At 37.6% G+C, this 16,391-nt stretch overlaps 1 protein-coding gene across 3 annotated transcripts in view; it reads right to left on the bottom strand.

Annotated features, from left to right (window-relative positions):
- MYO3B (myosin IIIB) overlaps window positions 1–16,391 on the bottom strand; it is a 427,138-nt gene that overhangs the window by 1,949 nt on the left and 408,798 nt on the right. Inside the window, exon 37 of one of the 3 annotated variants that reach the window (XR_003141433.3) lies at window positions 993–1,132. The exons of 1 other annotated variant lie outside the window; for it this stretch is intronic. The gene's annotated coding sequence lies outside the window, so the exon portion shown is untranslated. Of the gene's footprint in view, window positions 1–19; window positions 1,133–16,391 lie in introns of those variants that run through there. One more of the 3 variants, XM_025460119.3, reaches the window with a different exon arrangement.

Genomic DNA, 16,391 nt, shown 5'->3' with positions numbered 1-16,391 from the left:
AGGGAAGGACATTTACTATGAGGAATGAGGGACAGACACCCATTTTGTCCCCCCCCCCCATTTCCCAAGTAGTTTTAGCTTGTGAGCCACACAAACACTTGTGCTATTTTACATTGCTCTGCGTAATGGTGCGACTGCAGGCAAACTTCACTAGTTTAGAATGGGGTGTGTGTGCACTATAGACAGGCTGACTTTGTATGAGGCTGAAATTGTATACATTTTCAAGAAAAGTATACATAAGATACCATCTGATATAAAATAGACTCTAGTGAGGAAAACTAAGTCACTAATGAAAGCTACATTCTAGTTCATGGCAGACTTATACTACCAACTAGTAAACACACTACTTTATGAGAATGAATTCTTGCTGCACTCACACTTGGAGGGCAGGGCTTACTTCCCTGAACTCCTAATTTGGGAAGGCTACTGAAGTTAATCAGATTCTTCTTATTCATGAATAAGTAAGATCCTGACAGTTCAGAGGGAATTTTACTTGAACTACTGACAGTCCTATATACTCTAAGTTAGTAAAATTTAACAAGGATTTATGTCATTTGTTAAATGCTTTTCCCTTCTCTTCCTATGGTTCTATAATGGGCTATGTCTGTCTGCCCCAAACACAAGACTGACAAATAGGGGTGCCAGTCCCGGAGCTCTGTCCTCCTGAGACACAGGGAACATGTTGACACTACTGGGAAAAAGTCTGATGATGACTGGGGTATATAATAGGCTACAATGTCCAGGTGATAGATTTTTTTCATTTCTTAGTCTCATAGTTTTAAAGTTAGGAACCCCAAGTACCAGCTTGTATGCCTCTACAATAATAAGTCATCCAAGAGAAGAATCAATTGCTACAATATTCTGAATCTGGATCTACATGCCTTAGTGATATAGCCTCTTTAGCAAACTAGTGCCTGGTGACAGACTGTACCATAAGATGTATTGTTGTCATCAAACTTATATCCCTCAAAGAAATTAACTGCACACTTAACTTGTAATGACACAACTTGATCCACTGGAGCTTACAATATGCTGGTCAGGGAGAGGTGTTTCTGTCATAAATAATGACCTTATTCCCAGCCTTTTATCCCTAAGGATACCCTTAGCTTGGTGTCATCAGGATGGCTCTAACCTTCAGATGCGGGTGGAAGACAGGTCAGGAAGGAGGAGAAACAAAATAGAAATTAATCCTTTTTGTCAGTGACACCTACCTGTCCCTTTCCTATTTGTAGGGGGAAAGGAATGGACCCCAGTGAAGATGGGAACTGAACCAAGTGCTTTCACATTATTCCAATGAAATCTCTCAAAGACTTCTTCACTGACTGATTGCATTTTTGTTGAGATGATCAATTTCTTTTCTTCTTCTTTTAAAATATTTTACTTATTAGACAATGGAATATTACTCAGCTATTAGAAATGACAAATACCCACCATTTGCTTCAACGTGGATGGAACTGGAGGGTATTATGCTGAGTGAAGTAAGCCAGTCGGAGAAGGACAAACATTATATGTTCTCATTCCTTTGGGGAATATAAATAATAGTGTAAGGGAATATAAGGGAAGGGGGAAGAAATGTGTGGGAAATATCAGAAAGGGAGACAGAACGTAAAGACTGCTAACTCTGGGAAACGAACTAGGGGTGTTGGAAGGGGAGGAGGGCGGGGGGTGGGAGTGAATGGGTGACAGGCACTGGGGGTTATTCTGTATGTTAGTAAATTGAACACCAATAAAAAAAAAAGAAAAAAAATATTTTACTTATTAGAGAGAGAGAAAGAGAGAGAGAACAAGCAGGGAGCATGGCAGGCAGAGGGAAAGGGAGAAGCAGGCTTCCTGCCATGTGGGGAGCCCAATATAGGACTCCATCCCAGGACCCTGGGATCATGACCTGAGCTGAAAGCAGATGCTTAACTGACTGAGCCACCCAGGTGCCCCAAGAAATGATCAGTTTCTACATTTTGGAGAAATATTACTCTTAAAGCATTCCTAATCTGTTTTGCTTGCTTTGTGCTCACCCTTGCTATCTCTGTATATTTTTACTCTAGAAAGTTGCTGTACCTTGCAAGAAGCATGGAAACTTAGCATAGATTCAATTACCAAGAAAGGTTTAACCCTTGGCCCCCTTCTCTCTCTTTTCCAAAACTGCCATTCCCTTCTTTTACTAGAGCAGAATTCATTTAGATGTAGAGATGTGTAGAAGTGGGAAAGGAGTAGGACTATATAGTGGACTACTGTGTGTATACCCTGATGTGAACCTGTCCATAATAAGTTATTGATTCAAAAACACCATATAGTATGTGCAATGTGACATAATGTATGTTTTCAAAGCTTATATATGCTAAAGAAAAGCATGGAAATGTGTATATTATTTCAATGTTTTATAATAAGGATACAGATTTTTAAAATCATACGCTCTTGGCCAACTCCCACATTTCTTTAAATCTTAGCTCAAATGTCTCTGGTTCAATCAGACCCACCCTGACCACCCATTAAATTGCAATCCACTCTGCTCTCCCCATTCTCCATGGTCCTTATCATCTTCAAACATACTTAGAGTGACCACACAATTTGTTGACCAAATGGAACACTTTTGAAAGTGAAAGGGAGCATTAATTGGAACTGGAGGGGGGCAGACTAATATTTATAATCTGAGACTCTCCTGAGCAAACCAGAATGTTTGGTCACTCGAGATACACTATGTAATTGATTTATTTATTATGCTTATTGCTTATTGGCTGTCCCTCAACCCAAACTGAAGCTCCACAGCAGCAAAGGGGCAGAACTTTTTGTCTGTTTTTATTTATTTGTTTACTGGTATATCCCATGGCCTAGAGCAGTCAGTGCTTGGCACATAGTAGGTGTTTAATAAAGATTCACTGAATCGATGAACTGAAGAATAAATGGATGAATACACTGAATGAATAAATACATGAAATTTATTTTGGGGAAAAATGTTATATAAATGTGAAAAAGCGTTCTAAGCTAACTCATAAGGCTCTGAATCTCCGCCACACCCATGGCACTTTGTTGTATGTTCTATACATAGAATATGCTGTTTCCTGATTCAGTGACTCTGTAATTTGGAATTTGGTGAATTCTCAGAACACCCACCAATCCCTGTTAAAAATAATAATTCAAAATATATTCCAAAGTCTAACAGTAATGCTATTTTGATTGGCACAATAGGCTGATGTGCTATTTTCCTTCTGTTAAAGAACAAAATTCAACTGAGTAAATCTGAAGATCTAATTGGCTTTATTCAACAATTCATGAACCAGGCGATATCCCATCTAGCAGATAGAAAGGAGCTCCAAGGAGCTGTACAAAAGGGAGACTTTTATAGGCCAAAGAAGGTGGGGCAAGAGTGTTATTCTAGGAAGGTGGATTATTTAGGCAAGGTCACCTTCCACTGGAGGAGGGCAGGGCTCTATCAGGCAGAGGACCTCAACAGCACTGACTCAGTTATTCCAGAATGACTGGTTAATACTATACCCCTGGGGAGGCCCCAACTGCAATTAGGTTAGGTATCAAGTCTTGGTTTGCTGGCAAGAGGCTTAGCACAAGTGACTCCATTTTGGGATGTTTCTTTGTTTTTTGTTTTTTTAACAATTAATATGGATAAATGTGGACTCATTTAACTTGGAGAGCAATTTCACTTTTCAGTAGAAAAAGTTTTCTATTTACTATATGGAAAATAATAATTTTCTATTATGGTTTTATTATTTTATTCTATTTCTATTTTGTTATTTTTTTATATAGGTTTTGTTTTTTGGGGAGCCATGGATTAAAATATTAATTTATAGGATCCCTAGGTGGCGCAGCGGTTTGGCGCCTGCCTTTGGCCCAGGGCGCGATCCTGGAGACTCGGGATCGAATCCCACATCGGGCTCCCGGTGCATGGAGCCTGCTTCTCCCTCTGCCTGTGTCTCTGCCTCTTTCTCTCTCTCTCTGTGACTATCATAAATAAATAAAAAAAAATAAAGCCAGTTTTTAATATAAAAAAAATAAATAAAATATTAATTTATAGATACCCTTCTCATGGTCTGATTTAAAGTTCTCCCTAGTGTTTTTCTTCTCTCAGGTATTAACCAATAATTCATGCTGAATTAGTTCCTGCATAGTTTCCATTTACTTTTCTCACTTTACCATATATATATAATATCTACCTTAATACCCACATGGATTTTCCATATGGTCAGGAGGAACATTGGAAAGCCTGTTCTTCAGGATTAAACATAAGTTCTTACATTGTTCTCCCATTCATCTCTCTCCCTTATTTTGGTGTAATTTAAAACTTGTCTTGACAGGTTACCCCATAAGACAATATTGTTAGGCCAACTGTTCCCTTTCTTAGAAGCCCAGGTGGCACTTGTACTTACTTTAAGTAATTATTTCAAATGACTTTATCATTAAATGCCTTCTGTTTAACCCAATGTCCCCAAAGGGAGCTCTGTCTCATTTGGGAAATGTTTTCAGTAATATATGGAAAGGACTGTGTTTGAAGAAAAATAAAGAGCCTGGGAGAAAAATTTTACACTTAAAGGTGGGACAGAGACAGGAACAAGAGGAAGCATGGCCAGAAAGAGCTATGTTTACAGTTGAACATGTGATTGGAGTGTCTTTGACAGTTGTCTTCTGTAGATGGCATGAAATTGGAAGGTGTCTCTCTTTCTAAAACCAGGCAGAGTGTGTAGAAGGAACATAGGGACAATAGGTTACGTTAGGAAGGTAGAGAGAGGACCTGGACATGGATGGAAGAGTTGCCAATGGAGTAAAAGGCTTCTGAGAGCAGCAGAATGAGGACGGAAAGGACTACTGGGTGTCAGTCTGGTTAGACAACCCAAGAATATGTTAGGGAGAGAGATTGAGGGAAAATCCTGTTCTCATGGTAGGGATTATAGCACACACTGTTGTAATAATTATTAAGAAGTTGAGTTTCTGAGATAATCTTGGAGGAAGTTCTATTTTAGGGATAAGCTTTCCAGTCCTGTGATTTTTTACAGATAGAAGGTAGTATATATTTAAATAGTGAGGAAATGTTTACAACAGAAATGCAAAGGCTTTGCCTCCTCTGTTCTTTCTCTTGCCAGGGATATTTTGTTAGCCTTGAGTTAGAAAAGCTTACTCTTGCTCTTAATCTGATGTTTAGTCTTTGGTTGCTGCTACAGTTGTTCAGTTGTTAGAGCTAAGGCCTATTCCTATAGGAAGAAAGGAAGAACAGAAGGATGGAGGAATGGGGAGAGAGAGAGAAGGAATTTGGAAAGAGGAGGGTGGGAAGGGAAAAAGTTAGATCCCCAGTCCAACATTAAGTTTTGTTGCTCAAGATGGTGCTTTGAGGACTTGAGTTTTAAGAAACTCCATTCTAGTATCTTCCCTACTGGTTTAAATCAATGTTTCAGTTCATTCAAAGTTCAGGACTCATAAATGAACTCAATCTATGAAGATTTGCAACAAGGTTCTCATACTTTTTTGTACATGGGAGTCACCGGGGTAGAAATTTTTCCTCATGTGACCTCCAGAGGTTCTGCTCACCCAGGTCTGGGTGGGCCCCAGAAAAAGGCGATCTTTAGCAAGCTTCCCACAATGACTCTGATATTCTGGAGAGTTACTTGGAGAGTACCGTTGTAGCACTCATTCTTTTTTTTTTTTTTTTTAAGATTTTATTTATTCATTCATGGGAGAGAGAGAGAGAGAGAGAGAGAGAGAGAGAGAGAGAGAGGCAGAGACACAGGCAGAAGGAGGAGCAGGCTTCATGCAGGGAGCCCGACATGGGACTGGATCCCGGGTCCCCAGGATTAGGCCCTGGGCCGAAGGCGGCGCTAAACTGCTGAGCCACAGGGGCTGCCCTGTAATTCTCATTCTGATGTCTCCTGGATGGGTTAGGCCCCAAGAACTACTTCTGATCTCTCTTTTATTTCCGAAGAAGGAAAAGTGGTTCACTTCTCTCCACTCTCTGGAGGTAAAGGAGACAACTAGGCTTCTATGACCCCCCTCATCCCTTTTGTTTTTCATTCTCATGGCTCTTTCATACATATCCTGAAGCTAAACATGCCACCTTCCTTTCCACTTATCAATGGGATGGGAAAAAGTGGGCACTATCACTGAAGTATTGTTTAAATATGATGTGACATTCTGACCCCCTGGAGCTAAAGCCATTAGGAGAAAGTGAGTAATGCCCCTGATGTCCTTGCAGGAAGTGATTTCCCCCCTGTGATGTTTGTGTGAAAATCTCAAGTGGACATCTCTGTATTTAGCGGGAAAGTCACAGAACTTGCTTAGTGTGGCTTATTTTAACAGGAACATGGAAATAAAAGAAACACAAAATAGTGTAAGGGTTTCACATATGTGTAGTTGCATAGTTGGAGGTGTGAGTTTAATTCCTGGCATAGAGCAATCATTTAAAAACTTTTTTTTTTTGATTTTATGTATTTAGAGCGAGAGAGAGAAAGGGAGAGAGCAGTGTGGGCGGGGAAGCAGAAGGAGAGAGAAGCAGACTCTGCAGAGTGTAGACCCCCATGAGGGGCTGGATTCCATGATTCCAAAATCACACCTCAGCTGAAATCAAGAGTTGGACCCATAACCAACTGAGCCACCCAGGTGCCTCTAGAATAGTCATTTAACACACATTTGCTGAATATATGAATATATTTTAAAAATGAACTCAAGCCCTATTTTCAGCTGCATAATATAGACATAAGTGATACACAATTTCTATTACACCTCTTCAGAGACCTATGACAATTTTCCAATCTCAATTGAGCTATTTGGTCATATAATTACTTGCCATAATTGTCAAGAATATTTAGCTACCCAGTTGCATTATTAGATGCTCTTAACTTCACCCCAAATGGATAGGTTAGTTTGCAATTAGTTGTTAAGAATATACTACTGAGGTTTTATAGAACTTTGGAGTCTTGCAGTGCTCAGATGAGAATAATATCTTGTTATATTAAGCTTATGTATTAGTATTGGTGAAAAGATGTATATTTGCTAATAATTAAAAGTTGTTAAATCACAGACATATTACACGTAAGTGACTGGAGAGACCTAGCATACGCAACGGATGCTTCAGTGGTTTGATGATGGTTGATGGTGCCATTCAAGAACACATCTAAATCTGGGAGTGAATGTATGATTATGGATTTCAAGACATAAAGTCTTGGGATTTTATAATGGTTCAGGAAAAGCCAAGTAAGCTAATAATTGAGAGTCCTTGGAAACTCAGACAGAGACCCATGGAGAAGCCTAATGCCCTAACTTGATAGGTGAGGGAACTAAAACTCTTAAAGGATTCTGGTCTCTTTGACCATGTTTTCTCCCCCTTTTTTGAAGGGTTCTTGGTGATCAATTAAGCATCCCATACTGTCTTCCTTCTTCCCACAGTTATTGACCAATACATGGTTCATTAGATAGGATTACATCATGGGCTCATTCATATTCTATAATCCCATTTATATAGTATAATATTAATCATGCAACTTAATAAAAAAAAGGAAACAGAACCATATTACTAGGCTTCTTGTTCAAAGATTTTCCATAAGGCCAAACTTATTTGGTGTCCCCCGAGAAAGGCTGGAAAGTGGTGAGAAAAAACGTTTTCCCTCCAGTTCTCTAGGTAACAATCTAGAGCAGTGGTTAGCAAACTTTTGTAAAGGGCAAGATAGTAAACACTATAGGCTTTCTGGGCCTGCCATTGTAGGGTGAAAGCAGCCATGAATGATATGCAAATGAATGGGTGTGTCTGTGTGCCAATAAAACTTTATCCATAAAAAGAGGTTATGAGACAGAAGTGACCCCTTATGCTGTAGTTTGTCAAAATTTAGCCCTGAGAAACGCCATTTCCCTGCATGGCCAACATTAGGAACAATTTCTGCATTTCAGTAGTTGAGAGATTTGGTATTATTTATTTTTCTACCCAGATATTAAACACTGGATAGCTGAGGAGAAAGGCTGATGAGATACATTCTTGATTTTTTTTTTTTTTTTGGTCTGAATGTTCTGTGAATGAAAGTGAAAGCAACTATTAGTTGAAAATTATGTGACATAGGAATAGCATCCTATTTTCTTTTTTTTTTTTCTTTTTTTTAAAATTTTTTTATTTATTTATGATAGGCACACAGTGAGAGAGAGAGGCAGAAACACGGGCAGAGGGAGAAGCAGGCTCCACGCACTGGGAGCCTGATGTGGGATTCGATCCCGGGTCTCCAGGATCGCGCCCTGGGCCAAAGGCAGGCACTAAACCGCTGCGCCACCCAGGGATCCCTAGCATCCTATTTTCAATGAAAGACTTGAAAATAGAGACACTGTATATTTAGAGTTACATTAGTATAGTGTTGGATATTGGACTGGGTTTTTTAGTTTCGGTTTTTTAGAGTCAGAACTATAGGCAGAATTGAGAGCCAGCGGAGTTTCGTCCAGAGTTTTCCCTTTCTCCATTCAGCTTCCCTTTGTCTATGGCCACTCTTGATGCTACGTGCCTATAGCTACCTTTGCATGCCCTCCCCAACTCATTTTATTCCTAAGTCATCACTGGTTCATGTATGTCATATATAAATGCACAAAATCCTTCTCTTCCTTTATCGTAAGTTGAATATACTAAAAACATGATTTGGCTGGGCACTTCAGTTAAACTGCCAATCTAGTGTTTACACACAGACACAGCTGAACTGATGATCAGGTTAGTCATTCAACCTATTAACCTGATCAATAATCAGTTCATGCCTTACTGAGAAATCATCAATGGATCAAATGATTCAAACCACTGGGTGTGATTAGATGTGGTACTGTGAGTGAGTCATGGATACAAATAAAATATTTAAGAGAAAATATATCAGTATCTTTCTAAAATTTGTACTTCACACAAATTTGATTAGGGTGAAGACTAATGTAATTCAAAAATAGCTACACAGAAAAGTAGCAACATATGTAAATTAAAAAAAAAGAATCCCCATTTTTTTTTTATGATAGTCACAGAGAGAGAGAGAGAGAGAGAGAGAGAGAGAGAGAGGCAGAGACATAGGCAGAGGGAGAAGCAGGCTCCATGCACCGGGAGCCCAACGTGGGATTCGATCCCGGGTCTCCAGGATCGTGCCCTGGGCCAAAGGCAGGCGCTAAACCGCTGCGCCACCCAGGGATCCCCCCACATTTTTTTTTAGGAATAGTCACTGAACTTTGAAATATGTGAAAGATAGTATATACAACAGTCTCTTTCTCTTGAAGGTTATTTTAACTGTCATCATGGAACTGACAATAAATACCTTATGAAATCTCACAAATCAACATTGGCAGTGTGAAAAACCAACAAACAGCAGCTTTCAGCAAACCGCCTTTCCAAAACTGTTTTAATGATTAACAAGTGTCTACAGTCCAACTACTACACTGATTCTTATTTAACTTTTGACTCTTAGCCACTTCATTAACAAAAAAAATTACTTTTGCCCATCTTCAGCGTAAACCTTAATCCTAATCCTTCTCTTCATCTTGTTTCTATTCTACAAATCTGACCAACCCTATAACCCCATTGAATCACCTTTCCTCCTCTTTCCTTCCTTTTACCATGAAGTTTATGGAAAATCAGCCAGCTGCCACAAGAAACTAAAGTGACTGTCCCAGTCACCTGGTTGATAAATTACAGATAAATTCCAGATTTCAACTCATTTCTTCTGCAAGGGATCATCTTTAATTTGTCCTTCCTCCACCCATTACTTCCCAAGCCCTTACAACACAATCTACAAATCATATTTTTACAGAATGTATTGATTTCATACCTCTTTTATTCTTCTTCCATCATTCTAGCTTTGGTCTTTAATATCTTTTGCTGAACTACCACTGCGTAGGTCTTCCAACTGATCTCCTTGCCTCTCACTTCTTACCCCTTTGCACTACTGCCAACAAGCTCTTTCCAAATTTCAGCTGTTCATGGCATTCCTCTGAACACAATCTCCAAGGGTTTCTTGTTGCAGTAAATAAAGTATAAACTTCTTAGCACAGTATTCAAAGTCCTCCACAGTCAACTTCTCCAGTTTTACCTTTTATTTACTTTCTATGCTCCAGTCAAACCAGAAAAGGACCTGAATTTTCCTGATGTTTCAGTCGACTGGGCTCTTCCAGGACACTTAGTTGTTCTAGTTCCACAAGGGCACTTAGAATGGGGATGCAGAGGGGCAGAGGCACCTTTTTTTTTTTTTTTCCTAATTTACATCAAGGGCTAGCAGCTGCCCTTTTGTTTTATTTTATGGGATGCCAGTTTATTTTACCTTTGCCCATTTCTGCTCTACCCACCATTCAGGATTCAGGTTAAATGCTGATTCCTTCACAAAACATTTTCTTTATGCTTCCTTTCTATTCTTACTTAATCTGCCATTTTCTACTATAATTATCTATGTATTATCACATCTCCTCTTCTATATTGTAAACTCCTACATCTGCTCAACGATAATGTCTTATTTTTTTTTAAAGATTTATTTATTCATTCATGAGAGACACAGACTGACAGAGAGAGGCAGAAACATAGGCAGAAGGAGAAGCAGGCTCCTCACAGGGAGCCTGATGTGGGACTCGACCCCGGATCCCAGGATCATGACCTGAGCCGAGGCCAGGCACCCAACCACTGAGCCACCCAGGCATCCCGATAATGTCTTAAAACAGCAATATCTGGAAAGTAATTGTGCAAAACGAATAATTTATTATTAATAATAGTTCAAATATACTGAATTGTACACTTAAAAAGGGTGGGTTGTATGGTATGTGACTTATATCTCAATAAAACTCTTATAATAATAGTTCAAAAACTAGTATTTGTAAATTATTTACTTAGTAATAATTTTAAGCAGTATAGATTACAGCATGGCAGATATACCATACATACATTTGTATCTCCTATTTCCTGAGATCTCATTTAAGTGGCAGTAAGGTAGAACTAAAAAGAATACAGTCAAAATAATGATGAGAATAGGAGAAGAATAATCAAGGGAAGAGAGATTTCAATATATTCCTAGAAGATGAAAAATGGATAGAAGTCACCTGCTTCCAGTAATAAAGGACTAGGTAGTTCAAACTGTCCTCTTTTTGAGTCAAATAGTGTTCCTGGAAATATACTGGAAAGCTAACAAGAGAATGAAAAAATATTGAATCAAAGTCTAGAAGAAAACAGAAATTCTGAGAGAAGAGCTTGACACGGGGCAGGGGGGGTGGGGGGACTTTTCTTCAGAGAGGCATTTGCCAATTCCAGAAGAGGCAACTAAGAAGCTGTGAGGCTGAGCAGCAGGGGCAGCCAAGGGGACAAAAGTTGGAGTCTTAAAAACCTACCTTCCCAACACACGCGCACACACACACACCCTGACTTGGGATGGCAAAGAGCTCTCTACTCTAGGAAATAGTGAACCAGATGTAGGCTGCTCTTATAAGGATTGCAGGTCAGTTTCAAATCATTATAGGCTCTGCAGCTGGATTAAAGTGGTCCTGATTTATTAATGCTCCCTGCAAATACTACTGTTTTATGGAGGAAGGGAGTATTATCCTGGGCCTCAAATTATCTTTACAAACAATTTCAAACTATAATTTCCAATATGCAATAAATAATAACCAAGAGAATAAGAAAACATAAATGAGAACCACATCAGAATAAAACTGCTAGAAACCAAATGAAAAGAAGAACCCTAAAAGCAGTCAGGGAAGAAGATTACCTTCAAAGGAACAACAGTTTGAATTACAGTTGACTTTTCATCAGATACAATGAGAACCAGAAGATAATGAAGTGCTCCTTAAAGTTCTAAGAGAAAATAACTGCCAATATATTATTCTACACTCATCAAAAATATCCTTCAAGAATTAGGATGCAATAAAGACATTTTTAGTTAAACAAAAACTTACAGCAGCAAACTCACAGTAAGGGAAACGTTAAGGGTGCTCTTTAGGCAGAAGGAAATGGATCTCAGAATAAAGGCCTGGGATGTGGGAAGAAATGAAGAGCAATGAGCACAATAATAATATCTTGTGGGATTTAAAATATACATGGAATTAAAACACACCACAATAGGGGAACCTGGGCAGTTCAGTTGGTAGAGTATGTGATTCTTGGTTTTGGGGTTGTGAGTTCGAGCCCCATGTTGGGTGTAGAGTCTACTTAAAAAAGAAATACCACAATAGGGGCAATATAATCAAGGAGGTATATATAACATAGAAAGAGATGTTGTTAGTGTTTTAAGGTCCCGGAATTCTTGTCAATTCTTGAAAATTCTTGAATTGTCCAAGAAGAGGGTAAAAGTACTCAGTAATATTAGATTTTGGTTAAATCAAGGATGCACATTGTAATTTCTTTTTTTTTTTTTTAAGATTTTATTTATTTAATCATGAGACACACACACACACACACACAGAGGCAGAGACACAGGCAGAGGGAGAAGCAGGCCCCATGCAGGGAGCCCAATGCGGGACTTGATCCGGGGTCTCCAGGATCACACTCTGGGCCGAAGGCAGTGCTAAACCACTGAGCCACCGAGGCTGCCCTGTAATTTCTTGAGTAGCAAAAAAAAAGTAAAAGTATGTATATGTACCTAATAATATAGGTTTAATATGCATAGATTAATATTATATATTATATAATATACACACCAAGCTAAAAGGAGAAATAGACAAGTTCATAATCATAGTGAGAAATTTTAACAAACTTCTCTAAATTGATAGAAGAATCAGCAAAAAAATATCAGTGAGCCTGGAAAAGATGACTGTTAACAAACATTCTGCATATATGGAAGACTGCAGAACATACCTTATTTCTAAGTATATATTGAATATTCATGAAGGTTTTACCAAAAAAGTCATATGCTGAGTCATAAAGTCTCAATAAATATCAAAGTCTTGGAATAATGATACTGAATTTTGTTCTCTGGGCATAAGAATAATTAAACTAGAACTCAACAAGAAAAATATAGGAGAAAATTCATGTATGTTTAGAAATTAATAAACTTCTGAAAATCTTATGAGTCAAAAAAATCATAACTGAATGATAATAAAAATACTCTGCTTGCTGCTAATTCCACACTTAGAGGGAAAGTTGTAGCTAAAGGAATATATTAAAAAAGAAGTCTTAAAATCCCAAGAAATCAGAAAATATAACAGCCAATTTAAAGCAAAAACATAATAAGCCTAAGAGCAAAAGTTAGTGAAGTAGGAAACTAATAGGTAATGAAAAAAAATGAACAAATTCAAAAGTTGTTTCCATTAAAACACTAATAAAATTGACAGATCTAGCAAGAAGAATCAAGGAAAAAGAAAACACAAATTATCACCAATGCAAATGAAAAAAGGGGATCTTACAATTCTACAATATTAAAAATATCTTAAGAAACACTTTGAGGGATCCCTGGGTGGCGCAGTGGTTTGGCGCCTGCCTTTGGCCCAGGGTGCGATCCTGAAGACCCGGGATCGAATCCCACGTTGGGCTCCTGGTGCATGGAGCCTGCTTCCCCCTCTGCCTATGTCTCTGCCTCTCTCTCTCTCTCTCTGTATGACTATCATAAATAAATTTAAAAAAAATTAAAAAAAAAAAAAAGAAACACTTTGAACAGGGATGCCTGGGTGGCTCAGCAGTTGAGCATCTGCCTTCAGCTCAGGGTGTGATTCCAGGTCTGGGGATTGAGTCACACATCAGGCTCCCTGCGAGAAGCCAGCTTCTCCCTCTGCCTATGTCTCTGCCTCTCTTTGTCTCTCATAAATAAATAAAATCTTTTAAAAAAAGAAATATTTTGAACAATTTTAACCAAATTTGAAAATGGAGGAAACATGGACAAATTTCTAGAAAACTAAAATCTAACAAAACTGACACAGGAGGAAATAGAAGATACAAGTCATCATAAGTTATTAAAGAAATTTAATTCATAATTAAAACTTTCCTTCATAAAGAACTGCAGGCACAGACAGCTCCCCTAGTGGATTAAAACAATTTTAAGAAAGAATTAATGTCATTCTTATACAACTCTTCTTTTACTTCCAAAAGCAAGTAGGGATATTATGAGAAGAATTCACATGTTAATTTCATCATAAGCACAGATTAATTTTTTTAAATTAACAAATCAAATGCAGCAAAATGTAAAAAGATAGTGTAACATGATAGAGTTGTATGTATTGCAAGGATACAAGGCTGCTTTCATATTAAAAAACCAGCATAACTCAGGAGATTAACAAAATAAAGGAATAAAATCATAGAATTATTTAGATACATAAAAAATAAATGTGATAAGACCTAACATCCACTTATAAGGGAAAAAACGCACTTGAGAATAGAAAGGAACAACAAATATTATAATTAATGATAAAATACTGAATGCTTTCCCTCTTTGAGATTGCAAAAAAGACAAGAGTGTCTTCTTTTAGCTCTCCTAACCAACCTTGTACTGGAAATCTTAGCCAGGTCAGTGTGTCATTTTAATAATAAAAAAAAAAAAGACCCCAATTCTCTACTTTTCCTTGTATTCACACCTTTTGTAATGTAACTGGACTCTGAAGCCCCTCTTGAATCTGGGCTGGCCTTATATTTTGCTTTGGTTAAAAGAATATGGTTAAATTGACAATGTGCCAGAGAGAGAAAGAGAGACCTCTTTCCCTCTCTTTTTCAGAGACTCTGGCACTGCCACTGGGAATAATAACAAATTGGAGGATGAAAACATGTTGAATAGAACAAAGTTGGCCCAGCTATCCTTGCTGTGGCCCTAGATACGGGAGAAACACAGCCAACATCAGCAAAGGTGCTTAGCTGATGTTAGCTCCAGCTAACTGCAGATGCACAAATGAATCCTGGCAAGACTAGCTCAAATCAGCAGAAATATTCAGCCAACCAAAGACTTGTAAGAAATATGTGCTTAATTTGGGGTGGTTTATAATGCAGCAAAAACATTATAAAACAGACAGTGGGTCAAGAAAAAAGCAAAGTAGAAAAGAAAGTATGAAGTATGAAAAAGGAAGAAAATGTCTACACTTATTTGGAGAGGGTAAAATTGCATATGTAGAAAATCCAAAAATATCTACAGATACATTATTGGAATTAATGACTTAGCAAAGTCAATGGTTCTCAAATATAAAATATCAACTGCACTCTCATGTAACGGCAATGTCTTAGTCTATTTGGGCTGCCATAACAGAATATTACAGAATGGATGGCTTAAACAACAGAAATTTATCTCTCACAATTCTGGAGGTGTGGGAAGTCCAAGATCCAGGTGCCAGTAGATTTGATGTCTCATGACAGTCTACTTGCTGTTTCACAGAAAACCATCCTATCACTGTGTCCTCATGTGGTGGAGGCAAGCAAAGTCTTAGAAAGGGCACCAATCCCATTCATGAGGGCTCTACTCTCATTATTTAATCACTTCCCAAAGGCTCCACCAACAAATGCCATCACACTGGGAATTAGATTTAAGCATAATCTAGAACAAACAACAAACAGTTTAAAAATTAAAAAAAAACTTAAATACTATAAAATTATATATGGTGCATACCAATAAACTAAACTAAACTATGTGTAAGATCTCTCACATAAAATTATAATTATTAAGGGAAAAGAAAGAATAACTAAATAAATAGAAAGATATACCATGTTTATAGTTTGCAAAATTCAATATTACAGACATGACAATTCCTTCCAAATTGACTTACAGATTCAAGTAATTCCAAAGAAATACCAACATTTTTTTTCATAAGTAGACTATTTGAATATATAATATGCAAAGAGCCCAGACTAATCAAAGGTCTCTTGTAAAAGAAAGACCACATTAGAAGACTTGCTCTGTCGTAAACCAAAGCCTATTATAAAGAAAGGTATAGGATTTACAGCAAACATAATAGATCAGCAGAACAGAATAGAGAATCTGGAAACAGATATGTGATTACTTGATTTATGTAAATGGTAGTATTTTAGAACAGTAGAAAAGAGATGGCCTTTTTATATAATGAGCCTATGACAGCTGAATATCCATTATTAGAAAACAAGAAAATTGGCCCTTACTACACAGCATTCACAAAATCCATTCTGGATGGGTTGAAGATTTAAATATGAAAGGCAGGACAATAATGCCTTCAGAAAATCCTAAGGGTACCTTTATGACTTTGGGGGCTAAACAGGATTTCTTAATAGGCTATAAAAAAGTACTAATCAAACAGAAAATGACCGATAAATTGAATTATGTTAACATTATAAAAATTTTTTATCAAAAGATACTTTAAGGGAATGAAAGGACAAACTATCTAGTGGAAAAAATATTGCAACACTTCTAACAATATATAACACAGTTCTTCAAATTAAAAGAAAAAATATAGTTAACCCAATTAAAAATGGGCATTTCACAGAAGAAGATATCTAAAATGACCACTTAAACATGAAAATGTGCTCAATATCATTA

The sequence above is a fragment of the Canis lupus genome, chromosome 36 (genome assembly GCF_003254725.2).
Source record: "Canis lupus dingo isolate Sandy chromosome 36, ASM325472v2, whole genome shotgun sequence".
Lineage (NCBI taxonomy): Eukaryota > Metazoa > Chordata > Mammalia > Carnivora > Canidae > Canis > Canis lupus.
Note: the sequence above shows the minus strand (reverse complement) of the source record. Positions and strands in the feature narration are given on the sequence as shown.